We start from the raw sequence: 22,779 nt of genomic DNA, 5'->3' as shown, positions 1-22,779 counted from the left end.
GACTTTGGCTCTTTATTTCTTTATTAATATCAGTACATTTCATTGCAGTGGATTACTCGACTCCACTAAATATGGAATCCCCACCACTTGAATGTTGATATCAGAAATGATTAGAATCCTTACTAAAATGGAATCTAAAATTTCATGTTGTCTTTATACATTACTATTTCAGCAGGCCATCTTTTTCATGCTCTAACTCATGTATTTAAAAAAAACAAAAAGCACACAAATGTCTTCCAGATGTTTTCATTCGAGTAATTAGTAAAATAGGATGATGACTTACACAAGTGCAAAGCATTAAAAATAATAATAATTGTATACTCTTTTTATTCTAACAGGAAAATTGAATTATCGAAATACTTCCTAATATTCATTATTAATATGAATATTAATAATTCTAATTAAATTCAGTGGTGATGCACTGGAACAGGTTGCCCAAGGAGGTTGTGGATGCCCCATCCCTGGAGGCATTCAAGGCCAGGCTGGATGTGGCTCTGGGCAGCCTGGTCTGGTGGTTGGCGACCCTGCACATAGCAGGGGAGTTGAAACTCGATGGTCACTGTGGTCCTTTTCAACCCAGGCCATTCTATGATTCTATGGTAATATCAAATCAGGTTTTATTTCCTGAGATGACCTATGGAGCAATCTATTTAGCTTTAGAAGAAAAAGGATGGAAATACTTTCACAAGAAGAAAAATACCATACTACAGTGTTACGTAGGCAAAGAAGAAAATGTAAAATAACTGCTAGAACCGAGGAAAATCCAGTTTTAGGTGAAAGATGGCAATTTTTAAGTATGATGAAAATATCACTGTAGTATCAAAATAAAGGAAATGAGGATAAACTGTCTTTTGATGGTGTGAACTTTGGGAACTTTTTGTTTGTTAGTTTGTTTTTAAACTTCTCTACTGTTAGGGTAAGTACCTGAATTGTTAACTGGATGGAGTTCCCAGAAGGTAAGGTTAGGTGGACTGATCTTTGTCTCTTCTAAGATTCTAAGGTCTGTTAATGCTGTTAATCATAATTTTTCTCAGCGATGCTAACCAGGCTTTTTTTTTTTCTGTTCCAGTCAGCAGTTATCTGTCAGTTATTCAGTTATCTGTCTGGTCAAAACAAAAGAAGCCCGGATCAAGTTTGTGCCAAACATGATCAGTTCAGTGAAGCTAAACTATATCAATAAGAGCTGGCGGGGAAGGTTCATAGGGACGTATGTGGGTCTCCTTATTACTCTAAGTTCACCGCCTGGAAGTGGTTATTAGCCTTTCTGAAGCATTAAGCAGTTATCTAAATTGACACATCCCTTCTCCACGATTTGTAACGTGAGAAGCCCTCACAAGTGATCTCTGAGCAAGATGGGAGGGTTTGCTGTCACTGAAGTTGCTTAAGTAAAACGTAAGAGGGCACCAGACCCCTGCTGATGTTTGGCATACTCAGTGTAACCCTGTCCTAGCAAATGTAAACAGCTGGTAAATTCTAAACATTTGCAGTAAGTCAACAAACATAATGAATTATGGAGGATTTCCTTTCTCTTTTCAAAACAGACTGCTTTAAACATAAGCAGATAATTGTATTACTCATTCTGGCTTATTAATACTGGATTTATGTCCATCTTATATTTATTTCCATTATTTTTCCTAGAAAAAGAGAGTGTCCGGAGACTACATTGTATGGTGAATTGATTATTCCTTATTTTGTTGGCTTCGATGGAATTACTCCTGATGCACTGCTTCAGAAACATAATAATTTATAATAGTATAACTGCAGCAGCGTAATTATACTGAGAGCAATGCCAGTATATTTCCCTGCAGAGATGACCCCAAGTGAGATTAGAGCTAAGCTTTCTAGAGCTGATTCACCAATTTCATTCTGCCCCTCCTTTCCCAGCCTTTGTCTAAAACACTGCTATGATTTTGTATTATTATTTTATTCTACATTTTTGTTTTTGCATCTTCAAAAGCTGTGTTTGCCAGTGGTTAGCATCAAAAAGTTACAACACAAACTTCCTGTGAGATTAACGTTTTCAAATATATGAACTTTTCAGTGTTTATAGGGCATCAAAGTCCTGTTGTTTATATGAAATTTGAAGGTAGGAGCATATTAATTTATGCATGCAGGATGATTTGTTTACTGCATTAGAGCCAATATAACGCTGATACATATGAGATATGAATTGATACACTTTGTCATAAGAGCATGTTCAGAAGCTGAGGAAACTGACAATGATCATGTAACTGGATGTTCAAAACAGAGGTAAAGTAACTTTGCCAGTTACATAATTCTTGAATACACTTAATTCTGAGTTATGATGTGATATCTTACAAACAAGAACTAAGAAATCTAACTCTTTAATAACTGAAGTCTCTGTGTTTTAACACTTTGCTGTGGTCAGTAAGCATCATTAAAAGTTAGGAAGGCTTTGCAGTTAGTCTAGATTTGCTTGGCTACAACCTCATGTTTTCTACTTTGACCTAACCTAGGGAGATCACAGAATCACAGGGTTTGGAAGGGACCTCTGGAGGTCGCTTAGCCCAACCTCCTGCTAAAGCACGTTCACTAGAGTAAGTTGCATGGGAAAGTGTCCACCTAATAAAGTAATTTACTTGTCCTCCATGGAGTCATTAACATATGATGACTGAGTCATCTTTTGCTTCACTCCTCGTGTAAACTGTACCAATCAGAATATTTGCCTTGTAGTGGGAAATCTAGTAAGGCTCTAATAATTTAAAAAAAAAAAAGTATAAAATAAAAATAAGAAATTCGTTGTATTTTTTATTGGAAACCAACAAATCCAAAAGGCTTTTTATCGCTTGAAAGGAGGTCTGGATATTAGAACTTTAGGAGGAAGTTTTTCACCCAGAAGGTGGTGACGCACTGGAACAGGCTGCCCAAGGAGGCTGTGGATGCCCCATCCCTGGAGGCATTCAAGGCCAGGCTGGATGTGGCTCTGGGCAGCCTGGTCTGCTGGTTGGCGACCCTGCACATAGCAGGGGGGTTGAAACTCGATGATCATTGTGGTCCTTTTCAACCCAGGCCATTCTATGATTCTATGAACTGCCAGCACTGAATATAACTTAGTTCCGTGTGTTGTACAGGAGTAATACTATCTCTCCACGATTAGATGTGACCTGAATTTCTGCTCTTAGCTCTCAGCACACTACTGTCAGTCTTCAGGTAGTTAGGATGACTGGGTAGACGCAGTGTAGGGAACCCTGCATTAGGAATAAAACAGAATATGTACACATTTTTATCTGATAGTGCTGTTAAAGGCATTGGAAAAACTTGCATTTGGTAGCATTGTTTGGCGCAGCCTTTATCAGAGAATCTAGCTGAAACTGAAGTATTAATAAATGGCTTTTTAAAACAAACTGATAAATTGCTAGCAGGTGTTCATTTCATTAAGGCCATTCAGCATTTTCAGTGGATTTACGAAATACTTAATTTTGCTTAGGATTGCCTTAGTACCATTGGAAAGAAAGCATGACAAATACAGTTTAAGGAATGAGGGAAAGCAAACCACAGCACACTTGTGTGAGGGTTCTTTCAAGAACCAGCAGAGCCTGCCAATTGACAAAACGCATAATAAAAGAATAGATGTACTGGATATAGAATGGCAATAAGTCACTCAACTTTCTGAAAGGAAATGACATACTTCGCACATCTGTTACATGCCTTTGGAAGAATCTCCAAGTATGCACGGCAGGATGATCTCGCTAATTCAATCTGCCTGAATTTTCAAAAGGCTTTCAGCTGCGTTTCACGCTGTGTCCATAAAGGATTTGTGTGAAATAGGAAATAAGCAGTAAAAATCCATAACAAAAAGATTAAAAAAGAAGTGTATTGAAAACTATTACTGTGCTGCTCAATATATTGATAAATGTTTTGGAAATAGACTTGAGAATCTGGGGACAGAACTTACAGACACAACGAAACCATTCACTGGTAAAAACAAAAGCTGCGAAGAACTGCAGGAGTATATAATGAGATTGAATTGATGAGGCAATAAAATGGCACGTGAAATATAACATTGATAAGCATGAAATCTGGTACAATTGGTAAACAATAATTTTAACAGTCTAATTTTCTATATACCATGATAGATTTGATATACATAGTGCCTATACATATTGCCATTTAGGAGGTGTTTCCAGGCTCTATGGAAACAGTTCCTCAGCAGAAGTCAGAAAACAAAGAGAATGTTGAAAGTTACATGGAAAGTAACAGATGATCAGGCATAAAGCATTGTAATGTAATGATGTGAATTCCTGGTGCATGCTCATTTTGAATACCGCAGACATTTGTGGCTCTTTCAGAGCCTTCTCTTAGAGAGAAGGAGAAGAGTCTCTTAAAGACCCTTGACTGTATGCACCTACTGTGCTTGGTATCATTAGAATTTCATTTAAGGCATTACATGAACATGCCTTAAGCCTTCTTCCCTACAGCTACTGCTGTGAACTGGTTTTGTTTCTGAACTGTGAGGATGTGCAGTCCACCAGCATTCAGAGGTGGGGTGGAATACAAAGACAGCCAAAAAGATGTGATGTCCACAACGCAGGAGGAAATGTTAGCTTGAAAGGATGAGAGTGCAAATATCCTGAAGTTTTGGGATTTAAGGCATTTTTTGAATAGAACGCGCAGTTGCAAAATTGGTTCCTTGGCCTTACTGAAAAATTGGCTGATGATATGTTCCTCCTGTCATGAACTCTCATATTGAGGCTTCCTAATCACTATTTTTAATGAAGAGTTCTGGCAAAGCTGATTGGAGTTCTTTTCTCAGGAAAGCTGATTGGAACAGGCTGCCCAGGGAGGTGTGGAGTCCTGGAGATGTACAAGAAATGTGTAGATATGGTACTGAGGGGCACGGTTCATGGGCATGGTGGAGGTGAGCTGACAGTTGGACTAAATGATCTTAGTGGTCTTTTCCAACCTTAATGATTCTACGATATCATCATCAGAGGGGAAAGTTATTCAGCACTGCATAAATCTCACAGTAGAAACAAGCCATTAATTAAGAAGGACACCTGGAAGTCAGGAGGAGGAAGGAGGAGGGATTCTATCTGCTGTGTTCTACACCAGCACTGTAATAAGCCATGTAAGGCTTGCAATATCTTTCTTGATGCCCAGACCAATTTCAGAGCTTTTAAGGAATAGAAACTCTGGGGAATTTAAGAGTAGGAGATTATACTGTACCTGAGGGTTGCTGTGAAGTGCCTCCAGGCTGTTGCCTTGACAGGTCTTTGTGATGGATGATGCTACAAGACAGAACTAGGGGAAAGAAAATTTGGATCGCCCATAAGACAGATAACGAGCTGGAGGAATTAAAAATCTTTGGGATAACTTTTAAAATGCCATCTCTGAATTAGTTTAAAATGGATGGCCTACATTCTTGAGGAGATGCCTGGCCCAGCAGACAGCTTTTGATTTTCACTCTGCCCAATGCCATTGTTGCTAATTTTCTTCTTTCTCAAGGACAACTGAGTCAGGAAGAAACACAGATCACAGACAATATTTGTTAAACACCTCTTATTAAGTAAGCCGCTGTTTATAGTTGTTGTGATTTATAGCAGATCACCATTTCACACTGCCTTCACCTACACCTTCCCAGCATTCACAACACAGCTATGGGGCAGGAGCACCATTTAGGACTCCCATCCCAGCCTTCTCAGGTGCCAAGGCTCAAACCAATGCACCAGAGACTCTGGAATGGTGATCAGAAAGTCCCATTGGGCTCTTTTGTTTCATGCAGTGCCTATATAACCCTGTAGTTTTTGTGTACACGCAGCAGTAACCATCTTCCTGAATGTCAAGAAAAACTTCTCAGGAAGGGTGGTTGTGCACTGGAACAGGCTGTCCAGGAATGTGGTGAGACCACTGTCCCTGGAGGTGTTCAAGAGCCACGTGGATGTGGCACTGAGAGACATGGGTTAGTGGGCATGGTGGGGATGGGTTGACAGCTGGAGTTGATGACCTTAGTAGTCTTTTCTTAACTTAATGATTCTATGGCTCTTAATGGTCTGAGCCATACCTCTGCAGTTGATGACAAGTACAGATGCTGTGCTTGCAGATGCTGTGCTGCTTCAGAGGCTCTCTGATCTGCCAAACCCAGTTTTAGTGATGCAACTGCCTTCATCCTTGCATGCAACTCCCAAGCAGTGTATGGGGAAGAGGATGGGTTGTAAGTCAGGAGAACCTGGCAGCACTGGAATGGCTTATTTTTAAAAAACTCTTTTTTTTTTTTTTTTTTTAACCAAACATTGCGAAGAAAATTGCAGCTTATCTGAAAAGACAGATTTGCTGGCAGTATTAGAGAAGCCACCTCCAAAGCAGAACCAGCCACCAGGCTCTGACAGGGACAGTGCCAGCTTTAAAACCCCTGCAGTCCTGTGGAGCAGTCATGTAAGTTTGGGGCATCACACCTGCTTCTCCCTACGTCCCTCCTGCTCTGCATCAAACCTGCAGGCCCTTCAGTCTCTCTGAGTACCATACTCATCCTCCAAATGAGGAAGCAATCATGCTGCTGTTGTAAAAACCATAATGGTCTGCAGACACAACCATGGCAACATATGCAAGGAAAAATAATATCCTTCAGTAGCTCAGTTGTGGCTGTTGAAAATGGTAGGCAAGTTTTGTGTGCAAAAATCCGTACGTAACTTATTTTTACAACTACCTAACTCGGCATATAAACTACATCTATCACCTTCTCCTGCAAATCTTGACTTGCTCAAGAAACAGAAGTCATGAAAGAATTTTCAGATTATATGTATTGTATCTCCAAAACATGCACGCTGTGTATATAGAATCATAGAATCACAGAATCATTAAGCTTGTAAAAGACCTCTAAATTTCATTCATTCCAAACACCAGCCCATCCCCACCATGCCCACTGACCACATCCCTCAATGCCACATCTACACAGTTCTTCAACACCTCCAGGGACAGTGGGTTCACCACCTCTCCGGGCAGCTTGTGCCAATGCATTACTACTCTTCCTGAGAATAACCTTTTCCTACTAACCAACCTGAAATACAGATTGAATATATCAGGAGAGGTGTTTGTAGGAGATACAGTACATATAATCTGACATTCTTATTTTTTATTTGTATTATTATGTTTTAAATTGCCATAGCCAGGGTCACAGGCATGTTGGGAGAGAAAAGTGCTAACATATTTCTACAAAGAAACTGCCTAAGCCACCCAATAGCAGCAGTGGTCCCCTGCTGTGTTTGCACTACATGTGTATATATATATCTATATATATTAAAAAAGAGTCTTTGCCCAAGAGGCTATTGCCAAAGAAATAGCTTGTGTAAAATGAAAGCAATATTACGTTCATTAAGAGAAGGGAGCCAGTCTGAAACTTCCACGCTCCCAAAACCAGGTCCACCAGATCCTTCAGCTCAGGTGACCCAAGAAGTGCTACTGCACCCAACCCACTGAGTTAATTCCAGTGCATATTTTTTTATATATATAGATTTTATAGCATCCTCACTTCTCACTGCTCTGCTTGTGTGAAATTTCATCTGGGATAAGAAGGAACTAATATCCTCTTGACCTAAAATCTTTATCAGCAAAGAAACATTTGCGGCTTGATCTAAAATATCTCTAAACCCATTAATTATTTCAAAAGGGGAAAAAAAAAAGTGCTTGGCATTATAAAATAGATGAGATGAAAGGCTGTGTCTTGCCAAGAGAGCTTGACATAAGCATATTACAGATAACGGAAACACTGGGAAAATTAAGAGATAGGAAACTCTGAGCGCCTTCTAAAAAGTTCTATTATGAGCATACTTGTTAGCACATGGAAGGATTTATTTTCTACTGTAGTGCGGTTAGAGGTGAAGCCAAGTAAACAACACTGAAGTAGAAAACAATAGCCTTTAATGAAAGTATGCATCTGTGAGACAGGCTGGAACCACAGCTTTCTTCTTAGACAAAGCTTTCCACAAGCCTATTCCAATTAAATGTGATTAACAATGTGGGTATCTGAAGAGCTGGGCAGATATTTGCCCTGGGACAGCAGTTTTAAGCCAGAGGTGCAGATCAGGCTCCAGTCAAGAGTGGATTTGGAGATATTTCGATATGCAGTGGGACAAGGGCCCCAGTCTCCTGGGTGAGGGCGAATGGCAGAGCTGGAGGCATCCCCTGAAGCGTAACAATTAAATGGCTGAGCAATCAGAATGCAAATGCTGCTGCTTTTCTAAATTCAGCGTGGAAGTTATTAGGCTTTTGTACAGATAACCAAACACAGGGGGAGGGATGGAAGGGTAAAATTGAAGCAGCACTGGCAGCACAGTGGGGCAAATGGCATGGGGTTTCTTCATTGAGGTGACTGGATAAGACCATTTTAATAGTGCGGCTGATTTAGTTGCCTTACTTTCATTTTTAAGTGGGTGAAAGTAAGCCTGGAGCCTTGTGTTCAGCCTTTATGTTTTGTTTGCCCCCTGGCTCTATAAAGGAAGGGAATCAAGGGAATTGGTCTAGTGGTTGGCGACCCTGCACATAGCAAGGGGGTTGAAACTAGGTGATCACTGTGGACCTTTTCAACCCAGGCCATCCTGTGATTCTGTGATTCTATGATTCTATGATTCTATTATTCTATGATTAAAGCAGAGGGAAATCTGCCCACTGCTCTGCATGGGGCCCTCTCAGCCTGGACAGATCTCCAGGTGCCCAACGTGGGCAGCACCCAGGGCTTCCCTGGTGGGAAGGAGTGGTGATGGACGAGCTGCTGATGAGTTGATGGTTGGACTAGATGATCTTAGTGGTCTTTTCCAACCTTAGTGATTCTATGAATCTCTAAAAGGTAGGAGGCCAGAAGTGCTCCCCTCGACCTTAAGTGAGCATCTTATATAAGGACCAGTGGCAGCACCTGACCTCCAGTGTCTCGTTTCTCTCCAGCAAGGCCACTGAAAAAATCCCAGGTGGCCATATGAAAATGTGAGCTGCAGGATAAGTAAAGCCAATTGTGTCATCAAGATGAACGTTTTCAACATTTGCCTTTTTTTGACACTGGCTTTTTGTTTGTTTGTTTGTTTGTTTGTTTTTTGCTTTTGACTTCTGAAGTTGCAATCAAGGGTGAAATAGCCCATGCGATGGATTTGCTTTAGCTTCAGCTGAGATCTGTGGCTTCTAAGAAAAGACTGCCTTCCACTTATTTAAAAGAATTATAAAACATGGAGAAGCTCTAATGCTCTCTTACTAAATATGGCTTTAAATTCAGCAAAGGGCACGACCCCTGCATGAGATAATTTCCACTTGTTATTCCTGTGGAAAATATGCAGATGTTTGGCTGTGCAGTGAGCTCAGAGAGGGCCGAGGAAGGGGCAGCTGGAGGAGGAGCATCCAGCAGAGGACACTGAATGAGACAGGAGCCCCTGGGGAGAAAATAAATTGGGTGATGATGTTATTAAAGATTGCAGGCACGATGCACGTGGAGAAAGGACAGATTTAGGGTAACACAGATAGCATTAGTCCTGACATTTCCTAGGTTTTTGCCTCCTTACGTTAGCAGATTTAATAAGGTTTTTAATGTGAATGTGCATGTAAAGTAATGTTTTTTGGCAATGTCCCTTTAGCCTAGTAATCCTGTTCATAACTCGCAATACCTTAACACACAATATTTCTCAAAGGAAATAGCTGTTGTGCAAAGTGAACCTTAAGACACAACTGAGGAGCACACAGAATTCAAAGATGGCTTTTGGTGTCACGGTAAAGGAAGATAAGTAGATAGATAGATAGATAGATAGATAGATAGATAGATAGATAGATAATCAGTGCCAACAGAGGAGGGCTTCTTCTTTGGATCTTATTTCCTATTTGCAGTTTTTCTTACAGCTATGTCTGATTGTGTTCACAGCATATGTGTGTAAGAGAAGCGGAGAGAACTGTTCACTGGAATTCTCACAAACATAGGATAAAAGCAACCTTCCTGGTTTGTCAGTTACACATTTTTGTTACTTCTGCAATCAGCTCTTTTGTTCCTCCTCTGGCTTCAGTTTTCTCCCCCCTTTGCCCTGCCTGCATGCAGACACACGCAGGTACACAGGACTGTGTCCTCTCTCACAAACAGCTTTCCTGAAAGATGCTTCTTGTTTGCAAATAAAGATAGGAATTTCAGTTACAAAAGGAAGTACTGAGCAAGTGATTCCCAGTACTGAGCTTTCCTCTCTACATTTCCTCTAATCACTCGTTTTTTTTCTATTGCTCATGTAGTTCTGATGAGTTTTCATGTGCTTGAAATGTTTCTCCAGAGTATTTTCCCAGATTCTGGTGAGTAGAGTTGTTGTGTAGTTAGTCCTTTCTCCTCCCTGCCATCTTATTACTTTATCAGTTAAGATTTTATGAGTAGTCCTATCTTGCTAAAATTTGCAAATCCAATCCCTTTTAATTTGAAGGGGAATGATTTGATATTAGTGTCTGTTGGGTTCAGTTAAAATAAATCAAAACACACTCTGTGTAGCTGAAATTGTCTTGAAAGGAGAAATACAGTTGCACTGTAAATCTGTGGGGGTGGAGGTGATGAATTATGCTGTGAAGGAAAATGAAAACCAGATGGCACTTGCCAAACATCAACACGGTGCAATTATGCACAGTGGAGGCATAACCACGTAGCACGTACGCAAACCTGTTATCTACATCTTCACCAGACTGCTGAGAGGAGCACGGCTCCAGTTCTTCTGAAGATTAGAGGAAATTAGGGCTAGAGGGAATGGCCTCAAGTTGCACCAGGGGAGATTCACATTGGATGTTAAGAAAAATTTATTCTCTGAAAGGGTGGTCAGGTGCTGGCATGGGCTGCCCAGGGAGATGGTGGAGTCACCGTCCCTGGAGGGACTCAAGACACATTTAGATGTTGTACTAAGGGGAAATATTGGTGGTAGGTGGATGGCTGGACTGGATGATCTTGGAGGCCTTTTCCAACACTAGTGATTCAATGATTCCAAGTGCCTGGTGACACTGTAGCAGCAGCTTTGGGCTGAAGGAGGCTAGGGTGGAGGTAAGAAGTGGATGAGCACTTTGCTGGGAGCTCCCTGGCACTGCTGGCTTTCCCCATTCAAGAATCCAGCCTCAGTATAGGAGGAATCCAGAACTGACATACGAGACAAAACTGATGGGAAAGATTAAAATTCTGACTGCACCGCAGTCAGTAATAAAATAGTCACAGAGAGCTACAGCAGCAATAGGACTTCCCCTGTGCAAACACACCACGTTTCTGTTGTTGTTGACATGACCCCACTCACAGGGACTGCAGCAATTACAAGCAGGAACAACCCAGAGCTGCAGGGCTAGCACCAGAGCTGGGCTGGTTCTGCTGCCCCACAGTGTTCACAGTTTACAAGCTGGGGATGGGAGCTTTAAGTGAGCAGAAGTTTATGTGCAGTGAATTACTGCTTATGAACTGTTGGGGCTTGAATTTCCTTTGCAACTTCGAAGTAGATTTTCCAATCACCAGATGAGTCATCCCCCTAATCCTCTTTATTTTGCCAACAGACAAGTGAAAAGACCCAGCTGATATAGAGCTTGGCATATTGCCATTTTATGATTCAATTTGCTATCATAATTGTTTGTTGTTCTGCTTTGTTTCTGCAAAATTGATGGATTACAATAATTATTTTGCATGTTGTATTTCTCTCTCAGTCCTTGGATCTGGAAAGGCATTTGGACCAGGCTTTTTCACAAGTGAACCACAGTGGGGGGATGCCATTTTTGTTTAGAGATATCTGGGATAATCTTTATTATCAACATATGCTGTTAGCAACATTAAAGAAGAAAATCAATTCCCAAGAAAGACTTTCTGGGCAGTTTCCCATCAGCTGAAAGGCCATGGCACTGCAGAGTTGAAACCTAATCAACTCCACATGACAGTTCCTGCTGGGTTTGTTCCAGCTAAAATGTCCTGTGAGATGGTCATATGAGTGCTTTGTGACTGAATGAAGTAATATGCAGAAGATAGTTCCCCTCTGGCAGGAATTTGCCATCCCACAGCTGCAATGTGGTAACCAACAGCATGCCTGGTGCAAAAGAAGGTACTTCAGAAAGGGAAAGGCCAGCCCATTGTGTCCATACACATTTGTAGAGATTCTGACGTGAAAAAGTTCTGTGTGTTCACACTGCAAAACTGACCTTTGCTTCAGTTTCAGTTGCAACACAGGAAACACTTCTATGGTATGAATTTCCAGGCCAGCCCTCTCACCTACCACATGCCTGACATACCCCAAGGCTCGCTCTGAAGCTCCAAGCAATGTGAACCCATGAGGGGGTGTTTTATTCACACCTGTGTGTGGCACGAGGCCATCTGCCCATACAGGAGGGGTCAGAGCTTTCTGGGGTAGGGTTGAGCTTACCCATGGTGCCTCTTGGGAGCAGTTGCTGGAAAAAAAACCTCTCCCTCAGCAGCATGCGTGAGCTTTGTCTTGAAAAGCACTTAGTGGAGCAGCCAGCCAGCCAGCAAGCAAACAAAACTTTCAGCAGAAACAAGTTAGGGTCCAGTCCTCAGGCTCACTCCCACCTCACGTGGTTAGCAGTACAGGCAAACCAAGGCTCATCACCTTATTATAGCCAAAACAGTCTCACCAGATGGGTAGAAAGGGAGTGACACAAATTACATCTAGCACTGCACACGCTCAGGCCCTGCCAGGAAGCAGACATTCCCATCAGACACTGTTAGTTTAATCCAGAAAAAAAGGGGGAAAAAAAGCCCAAAAAACTTGGCAGGGAAGGAATCTTCTGTCTCTCAAGTCAAAGTAACTCCTGGGATGTCTCACAGGGAACACAGCACATTCCTCACCTCCTGCTCAAGGTCCCGTCCAAAACTATGGTTTCATCTTATGCAAAACAGCCTAATTTTTTTTGGCAGAATACTTGAAAATGAATACTGCAGCTCAATCATGAAAATCCCTCTCTTTTTAATAGGATTTTCTGCCTGGCTAATAAATAAATTGTCTTTCAAATGAAAGCTGTCCCAACTCTGTTCTCCCACTGGATCCCAGCCCAGCTAAGAGGGGAGGAAACTGGAGAAGCTGTGCTCTTGCTGACAGTGATCAATGAGTGATACGCAACGAAAATACCATTATTTATTTATTGACATCATTAATCCTGTTGCATTGCTGCTTACTCTCTCTTCCATGGGTTTAAAACAAATGTTACAACTTGGTTTTCTTTTTTCTAAGTACATTTGCAACCTTCTTTGCTGTTGCTGTCATTGCTTCCTGTTTTCCCGCCCTGGGAGTAGTTCTCCATCATCCTCCTGCCTTATCTGTCTCAAGGTTAGTTCCTGTAGTCTCTTTTCCCAAGGGATAGGTGAAAGGTCTGAAAAAACGTGTTCAACAGTGAATGAAGGGAGGATTGGCTGCATATCCGAACAAGGTAAAATGCTGACTTAACCAGCACCATTTTCAACAGCCAAAGCGCCTGCTCAGCTACCTTGCTGGTCATGATCTCTACAGATCATTATGCTCTGTACAGACACAAGCTCCTCAGAACACGTATACAGTTTTATTTAGCTGTGAGACAACCAGTGGCACTTCTGAACACAGACAGTATTTCACTTCTGGCAGCCTCGTGCGGTGTTAATATGAAAACGCAGCGCTGATTTGGTTTGTTTGTTCTCTGTACAGAGATTGATGCTAAATTTCCCCCTGCAAATCCAACAAGATCTTCGTGGTTTAAGATAATTGCATGGCTTAGCATAGCCGTAAAACTGCAGTTGATTTTGGCACTCAGAGCCTGCCTTTGATGTGCCTCAGGTTCATCTCTTGAAATTGAGTGCCAGTTCCTTCAATAACCCATCATTTATTTATTTATTTAAACATAAAATAATCAAGATAGGTTCCGAAGGCTCTAGGGGGCTGCCATAATAAATTATGCAAAAATACAACTGAATTAAAACTCAGCAGTTCACTCAGCAGTTCACTCAGCTATCTACCCCTGCTGACACCTGGCAAGTATGTTTCTATCACCTCTGAAAAGCCTCTCACATAAATGTCTTTTGCTGTCTGCTTGGAAAGTCAGCAAATTTTATGTCTGCAAATGGAAAAGAAGAACAATTTCCAGAGCCATCTCACTGAGCAATTTGCAGAGCCATTCCTTTGCAAGCTCTCCTTATGCTTTTCCAAGTTTCTAGGTCCCAGAGCTTTGTAAGAGAAAATATTTCTTGGTGTATAAGGCCCAGACCACAGAGAAAGTTACTGTGCACACAGATACTGAGAGTGTGGGAAGAAAGAACACGCTTCATCCCGATTAACGACCGCTGAGATTAAGTAAAACTGTAAGATAAAACTACAGATGTATTCTGTCTGTTTTCCCAGGCAAATTACCATGAACTTCAAGCAGACTCCTAGGCGCTGAACACAGTTCCTGAGACACCAATATTGTATACTCCCAAATATTCTGCCTGGATTTCAGCTTATTCTCTGCTTGAGACATGCTACAAGCATCCAGATCTGAGCTAACCATCATATGAATCTCAGTGTCAATATCTGTGCCCAAGAGGGAAGGCTGTATATGCCTAAAGAGACAGATCAGGAAAACTGGCGCTAGCAGAGGAAGAAACTATAAATAAGGCAGGCTTAAAACACAGTGAAATTACTGTAACTAGGACTTTCTCTGTAGAAGCTACAGACTCCTCCTTGGTCTCCCTAAAGCCCAGTTCCCTGGGATCTCCTGAATAGCACCAAGAATTTTATTTCTTTCTCCACTTGCTAGTGTTCTGGCACAACAGCCAAGTGGCACACAGCAGCATACACATATTATAACATAGTCTTATCCATGAAAGCACACGGCCAGATTGTCTGCCTGCTGGCACTGCTCTTTGGCCTGTAATTAATGCTGTGCTCATGAATTGTCTGGGTTAAAGCATGGTCAGGGTAGATATGGGTTAAAACCACGCTGAGTTCTCTTTGCCATCAGTACAATTCAGGTAGTTTCACACAGTGCTTTCTGCAATCAATGGAGAGCAACAGGCCATGCCCCACAGAGGATGCTGCTACCCAACAAAGCTCCTGACAAGGGCCTCAAGCTTTAAGGCTGAATCTAAGCTTGTTGCCCACTTGCATCTTTGGTCACCACAGTGCCTGTACCTTGGGATGGCAAATATCAGTTGCAGCACTAGATGGAAATAAAGTACCCTTCTGAAACCTGGTTCCTAAACCCTTAAAATAGAAGGCTAAAAGTAATGAGACTGAATGGAGGATAGACTTTAGCTAGATCCCAAAGTCCTATTTTTCTGGATATGACCTTTAGATCTTGCAGTATTAAGCAGAGCCAAGTACACTTTCCAAAATAAGGATTTATATGCTTTTTTAAAATCCTTCTCTGCAGGTTTCAGCCAAGGCCATGTACCAAATGGGAAAACTGCAGGGTTCTGCCCTTTGGTGTTTCTGTGAATAAACAGCTTCACAGACTGTTAAACACCCTGAGCCCAATACTGCTTATTTTTTCAAGGTGGAAGCTCACATGTCTACATGCTGTATGTTTCAGTAAAGTTTGGCTTAAGATGCTTTTCTTCTCAGAGGACAGCAGCTCCATCTTTCCCACAGGTGAATGCAATTTGGATAAGTTAGTAGGTAAAGCAGACACAGCAGCTGTAGGTCTAATTAAACGTTTGCCTAACCACCTAAAGAGACAGTGATATATCTTCATAGCATCTGGCAGTTTAACCATTTGCTAGTCATCCTATAATTAGAGTGCTGGTGAATTTAATAGAAGACTGTCCTAATGTAGTGGCAGATGGTCCTTCTGACAAGGGGAATGACAATTCCTGTCCTGTTTGTTTCAAGGGTAGCAGAACAGTCAGAAAGATCTTTCATCGAGCACAATGCTTATGAAGTAAGAGGATGTGTTCACTGTCCTCTGAAAGCAATAGCTTTGAATGTTGCTGTATGGAATAACCATGATTCATGGTACTTCCCCTGAAAAGTACATTTCTCTCATGGTATAAAGACAGCAGCCTTCTTGTGTTTGCAGAAGAGCTTTGAATAAGTCAGTGTTAGCACCTTCAGGTCCTGTGGGACAGGAGGAGGTGAAGGACATAAAAGCAGTGCTAAGAGAGGTCTCTTCACCAGAGAGACCTTGAGAGTCAGCCCCTGAATTTGTGTGTGGAACTTCTGATTAGTTCAAATGCTACACAAGCAACAGTTTGCTGTGGCTCCGTTCATTAGAGAAATTAACTTTGACTTGGCAACTAGTGAAATGGCAAGACCTCTAAAATGAAGAATATCCATGGAGGAGAAAATTAGAGACCGAGGAGTTGTTGTTGAGAAATGAAGATGATCATCACGTAGCCACTGGAGAATTTCAATAAACTTCAGTATCATTCTGGAATTTAAAATAGAATTTAGTAGTGGTAGTCAGACTATAGAAATTGCGTTATCAAATAATGTCTTTCAACTAAGAACCTCTGGGAGAAGACACTGTGTATGACCAATAAATCTCAATGATTCTTTCATTTTGAAGCTGGATGCAACCTGGTAAGCCAAGACTTTTTCACGACAGGTATCGATCAATTTCCAGCTAAGCTCCAACTAACATTTTGAATATTAAAATCTACTGGCTGGTTTTTATTCAGTCTGTCCCTGTGCAATCCCTTTACCTTAAATAATAAAATTCTGATAGATCCATCCATCCATACTGTCAAAAAGTCAGTATAGAAACTCATTATAGCAGGCTGTTACCTTATCAGAATGAGCAACACATTTCTTACTAATATCCTGAATCCTGCTTCTAGAGAAAAAAACTGCTCTTAGTGTGAGGCTCTTTCAAAATGCACCCAGACTGATGGATATCTCCAGCTGCATGATGGGCTCCTGCAGTGATCCCGACCAAAAGACCACTGTATATAAACATCAGTGATCCACATAACAGTGAACCTGAGCGGGTCTGTGCCATGCTGTGGGATAAACTCAGACAGGAGGTGGTAACAGAAGCCTGCAAGCAGCTCCCACTCAGAACTGGCAATCACACCACCTGCGTGGCCTTGCCTTTATCTGAAAGTGCCGGGAGTTCTCATGAGAACATCTGCTCTGTTGGGCAGAAGAAATAAAGAATAGAGCTGTTTACTTGTAAGAAATTCTATAAGAGCTCAAATGAGCAGAATTGGGAAACTCTTCCTGCGGACATGTCTGCACAGCATGCTATACGTGGATGGGAGGCCTACTCAACGCTGCACAACTCGGGGCTCCTAGCATCCAAAGGGACGTAAGATGAACAATACTATTCTCCTTCTTTATGCTGTTAGCTCTAATAAGTAGTACTCTAAGTGATACTTCACTGCCTTGCTCCTAGGACTGTAAATGGTGTGGTGTAAGGCCCCGCTGTGAATGCCTTTCTGGAGAAATGACAGAGTGGGTGAGGGGGTGCTTAGCAGAGCCTGCACACAGCGCTGGGGCCGCCAGAAGGTGTTGAGTCAAGGTGGCTTCTGTGGAGGCCTGGGAAAGAGAAGTGTTGTCTGAGCACCTCACCTGAGCTGAATTATGGACTTGTGGTGAGGGGAGGGTGGCCAGTGAACGGAGTGGCGGAGGCACTCAGGCACTGGTGTAATGGAGGTCTCAGGGGGTGTGGGAGCGAGGAACGTGGAGAGGAGACAGGGAATAAGTGTGGCTGCAGTGCCTTACCCTCACTCCCATACCCTCTGCAAGCCAGACTGGGGAGGGGGTGGCCACTCTCCCACATGGCTCAGCGGGGGCAGGCAGGGGGGAATGGTGCCTGCGTGCTCCCCTCTGCTTGTGACACACTGGAGCTGGCAAAATAATCAAGGAGTTATGGCTCTGTAGGACACAGGGTCAGGGGTGACCCTAACTCATGGAAATCCACTCCACTATCTGAAGTGAACTGATTCTTAGCTGCTGAACTGAGTGAACCGATAAAAGTTAACACATTTGGGAGTGCAGAAGGAAGCTGGAGGGTGGGGAACGGGGGGAGGGGGCAACGTGGAAGAACTGACTGGAGAAGTCCGTCAGGAAAGCTGATGTTCAGATTGGACATCAGTTCACTGAGAGGGTGATCAAGCACTGGGACAGGCTCCCCAGAGCAGTGGTCATGGCACCAAGACAGCTGGTGTTAGAGAAGTGTTTGGACAGCACTTTCAGATATGCGGTTTAACTGTTAAATTGCCCTACACGGAGTCAGAAGTTGGTGTCAACAATCCTTCTGTGTTACAGTTTGACCCAGAAGGCATCTCAGCACCATACAGCCCTTTGTTCTATCCCCTTGCCCCTTCCTTTCCTTCCCAGATAGGAAGGGGAGAGAATCAGGAAAAAAAAAAAATCTAATGGGTGGAGATAAAGACAATTGAATAGGACAGAAAAGGATGGGGATAATAATTAAGTGGCGCACAATGGAGTTGCTTGCCACCCGCTGACAGATGCCCAGCCAGTCTTCAAGCAGCAGTGTACCCTTTGGCCAGTTTAGATAAGCTGTCCTGGTTCTGCCCTACGTGCCCCCCCAGCCCCTTTCTGGCAGGGCAGCACCAGAAGCCTAAATGTCCTTGGCTCTGTAAGCACTGCTCTGCAACAACTAAAGCAGCAGTGTGTTATCATTTTCCTCATAAATCTTGAAACAGCACCAGACCAGATACTAGAAAGAAAGTTAACTCCATCCCAGCCAGCACCAAGACACTGGGTCCTTCCAGCTCAGGACCTTCTTTGATTCTATGATCTGCCCTGAAAGCCTCGTTTGTGAAATGTGCTCACAGTATGGAGGAGTAGGGGGCTCCAAAGTTGCCTCATTACTGCACAGGTCACACTCTGTCAGCCAGAGATGTCTGAAATACCCCCTCAGCCTTGCATTCACTGGAGCTGTGCACTGAAAGTAGGGAAGAGCTTCAGTTTAGGGCCATTGCCATCTGTCTTGAGACAGGACACTGTATGCACTGCAGCCTCTCCTGCAGCTTCATCTGAGTGGAGGCATCAGCCAGCCCTGGGAGATATGGGGCAGACCACTCAGCTGGAGCTGCAACCTTTGTTCTCGGATGCATGCCTGCCATTCTGTCTTAAGGGTCAGGTAGAATGAGTTACTGGGTTATGTGCACTTTGAACTTCCCTGCTCAGCCAGTGGAATGGCCTTCTTCAGAGAGATGCCCTTCCTGCATGCCCTGTCCTGGCCACAGCACTTCCCAGTGCTGCCTCTATGTGTGGGGAATGGCCACCATTTCTCCTGGCCCTGCCTATGCCTCTTCAGCCACTCCCTGATAGCTGCTGGCTATTGGAGGGCCTATGTGCTCCCTCCCCTGCAGACATCCTTGATCAAGAACCCCACTGTGTACTGTGATCACAGAATCATAGAATGGCTTGGGTTGGAAGGGATCTCGAGGATCATCAACTTCCAACTCCCCTGCCACAGGCAGGGCTACCAACCTCCATATCTGGTACCAGAACAGGTTGCCCAGAGCTCCATCCTACCTGGTCTGAAACACCTCCACGGACAGAGCATCCACAGCCTCTCTGCACAACCTGTTCCAGCACCTCACCACTCTCTTTGTAAAGAACTTCCCTCTGACATCCAATCTAAACCTTCCCTTCTTGAGCTTAAAAGCATTTTCCCTTGTCCTATCACCGTCTAACCTTGTAGAAAGTTGACTCCCCTCCTTTTTATAATTCCCTTTTAAATACCGGAAGGCTATTTTAAATTTTTATTTTTATAAATTTTTATTTTAAATACCGGAAGGATTATTGTATCAAATTATTACTGTAGGTGCCTTTTATACTCATGCAACAACCCCTCAGTCACATGAAGGATCTAGGTGCCTCATGTGTGTTTATATCTGGCGCAAGTAGCTGCTGCCGTAAAAAAAGGCACGGTTCAGAAACATTCCTATAAGCAGCTATACTAAAGTTAACATACTGAACGAACGATTGGTTCTTTCCACTATAGTTAAGTACAAACAATAGTCCATTTTAACCAATCCAAACAATTCCAATTCTTATGGTTCGCTGGTGACAGAGTTGACAAGCAAAGTGTGTCTTGTCCTGTCTTTTGTCAAGAATCCAAACTGCAGATGAAAGCTTGGTGATCATGTTACAGCAGGTGATGAGACGGAGGGCTAGACCCATCATGCTGGTACACATCTCAGACCTGTTTTTCCAATGAGTTCTTAAGCCTATCCAGAAATGTCATATACGGTTCTTGGGGCTGTTGTTTAATGCTAACAAAAGACTGCCTTTGTTTTCCAGCCTCTGATATAGCTCGAAAAGCATGCATTGCCAAAGGCTTAACTTAGAATCATAGAATTACCAAGGTTGGAAAAGACTCACAGTATCACCCAGTCCAACCATCCACCCATCACCAATAGTTCTCATTAAACCATGTCCCCCAACACAGTGTCCAAACGTTCCTTGAACACCTCCAGGGTTGGTGACTCCACCACCTCCCAGGGCAGCCCATTCCAGTGCCTGACCACTCTTTCAGAGAAGTAGTATATCCTAACGTCCAGCCTGAACCTTCTGTGGTGCAGCTTGAAGCCATTCCCTCTAGTCCTATCACTAGTCACACGAGAGAAGAGGCTGACCCCCAGCTCACTACAACCTCCCTTCAGAGAGAGCAAAAAGGTCTCCCCTGAGCCTCCTCTTCTCTACACTGAACAATCTCAGCTCCTCCAGCCACTCCTCATAAGGCCTGTGCTCCAGACCCCTCCCCCAGGCTCATATCTAGCAGGCCTGGTTTTATCCCCTTCCCCCCTCATGTCTAGTTTAAAGACCTCTCTACAAGTCCTGCCAGCTCCTGGGCAAGGATCTGTTTCCCCCTTTGAGACAGGTGATACCCATCTGCAGACCTCAGGCCAGGTGCCGAGTAGACCACCCCATGATCAAGGAACCCAAGATTCTTGAGTTTGCACCAACCTCTCAGCCATGTGTTTATGCGATGGGTTTTCCTGGTCATTGCATTGTCTTTCCCTGCCACTGTAGGAATACCTGCAAATACTACTTGTATGCCTGCATTGTCAACTAACCTCCCCAGTCCCCTAAAATCATTTTTTATAGCCCTCAGGCTTCTGTCAGCAACTTCATCACTGCCAGCCTGAACTACCAATAATGGATAGTAATCAGAGGGGTGGATCAGACCAGGAAGTTTTCTAGAAATATCCCTGACCCGGGCCCCAGGGAGGCAGCACACCTTCCTACAGGTAGGGTCAGGCCAACATATTGGACCCTCTGTTCCTCTCAGGAGGGAGTCACCTACAACTATCACCCTCCTTTCTTTTTTGGAGGAGGCAGTCTTTGAGCATGGAGCTGACCTCCTCACCTTAGTCACACTTGGAGGCAGTCTTCCCCCCTTATCCTCACTCACCTCTCCCTCCAGTTTCAGGGCATCAAACCTATTATGTAGAGACACCTGGGGAACCGAGGTAGGTTGGGGTGGGGGTCACCTGCGTCTCCGAGCTGGTACCTGCTGCCATTCCTCCTCTCGAGTCGGCTCTCTGTGCTTGACTGCAGCAAGGGAGAGGGTCCACTATGGTTTGGGGGAGTGCAATCTCTGCATCTTTCTCTCAGAGAGTCACTCCACCAGTCAATCTCCCGCTCGCACTCTCTGATAGTTCTTAATCTCTCCACCTCCTCCCTGAGCTCTACCACCAGGCTGAGCAGCTCATCTACCTGCTTGCACCTCACACAGGTGGCATCCTTCTTATCCTCCCCTGGCAGCAGCAGGCTCAGACACTCCCTGTAGGCAGAGACCTGCACAGCCACATTTCTGGGCAGGCCCTCTGTCTGGGTCGGCAGTCTTCTTGGGGCAAGTCCACTGTCTGGTAGAGACCATGTTTGAACCTGGGGGTCTCAGGGTCTGCCAGTAGGAGAGCTGGTCTCCTGAGCAAAGACAAAAGCACTCACGTGTCCTGCCTCAAGACCCACCACCCACACCTGCTGCTGCAGTATTGTATGGGCAGTGTAGGCTGTGCTCACACTCTGACTTCCCTCCCTGTTGTCAGTAGATAGTAACACCCTTTTCTCACCTGGCACATTATGTGGGCTGCTTTTAGCCTCACAGCAAAGGGTCAAGCTCAAGAGTGGGCAGTGCCAGCTCGACCCCTGCTGGCTCAACAGCCTGCCCACAAGCTGCCAGCCCCCTGGCACCAGCACAGTGCTTTTGCTGGCTTCAAAAAAGCCCTAAAAAGAGCTTTTTGGTTGGCCTTTTTGCTTTAGGTCCCTTACCCAGTGCAGTCTTACCTGCCCTGAAGCTGGTCTCCACAGCAATCTGCTCTTCAGCAATGTAGCTCTTCTCTAGCAGACAGGTGCCCAGAACTGGAGCATTAACTCTTTAACTCCCAGTGCACTACATGATGTTATGATGTGGAATACCAATAAACAAGAATCATAAAACCATGACGCCCCTCCCAGTAACAGTCTGGAGAAAGGGGCAAGCTGAGGAATGCAGCTTTCTCCCATTCATACTCGAGCCACAAGAGAGAAGGGTGGGGGAAGGGGAACCCACGCAGGCTCAGATTGCACACATGCTCCCAGAAGCATCACTGAGACAAAAAATGTAGCGCTAGCCCGTCCTCCCCCACTCCAGGCAGTCACATGCTCATGTATTGGTTCAGGCTGTGACCTTGAAATTCCACTACACTCCACCCCTTCACAGTATGAACCAATGACTGAGCAGGTAGGGGGTGAGCTCCTGCAGTTTCGTGGCTTGTATTTTCCAATTTCCATGTACATTGTGACACATGTACAATACCCACCGCAGTGTAGAATGTTAAGACAATAAAGGCAATTATTGGCAGTCTTTTCTGCGGTTCTGTTGGGCCAGCACTTGATGTTCTTTCTTGAGGCATATCTTCTTCAAGGACCAGTA

At 43.7% G+C, this 22,779-nt stretch overlaps 1 long non-coding RNA gene across 1 annotated transcript; it reads right to left on the bottom strand.

Annotated features, from left to right (window-relative positions):
* Positions 1–2,760: 2,760 nt before the first annotated feature.
* LOC107052027 lies at positions 2,761–22,403 on the bottom strand. The gene is made up of 3 exons (XR_001464129.4): positions 22,152–22,403; positions 5,188–5,262; positions 2,761–3,209 (listed from the first exon to the last, which is right to left on the bottom strand). It is a non-coding gene; the product is annotated as an uncharacterized LOC107052027 (long non-coding RNA).
* Positions 22,404–22,779: the final 376 nt, after the last annotated feature.

Source organism: Gallus gallus, chromosome 1, assembly GCF_016699485.2.
Source record: "Gallus gallus isolate bGalGal1 chromosome 1, bGalGal1.mat.broiler.GRCg7b, whole genome shotgun sequence".
Taxonomy (NCBI): Eukaryota; Metazoa; Chordata; class Aves; order Galliformes; family Phasianidae; genus Gallus; species Gallus gallus.
This window is presented reverse-complemented; position numbering and strand designations above follow the sequence as displayed.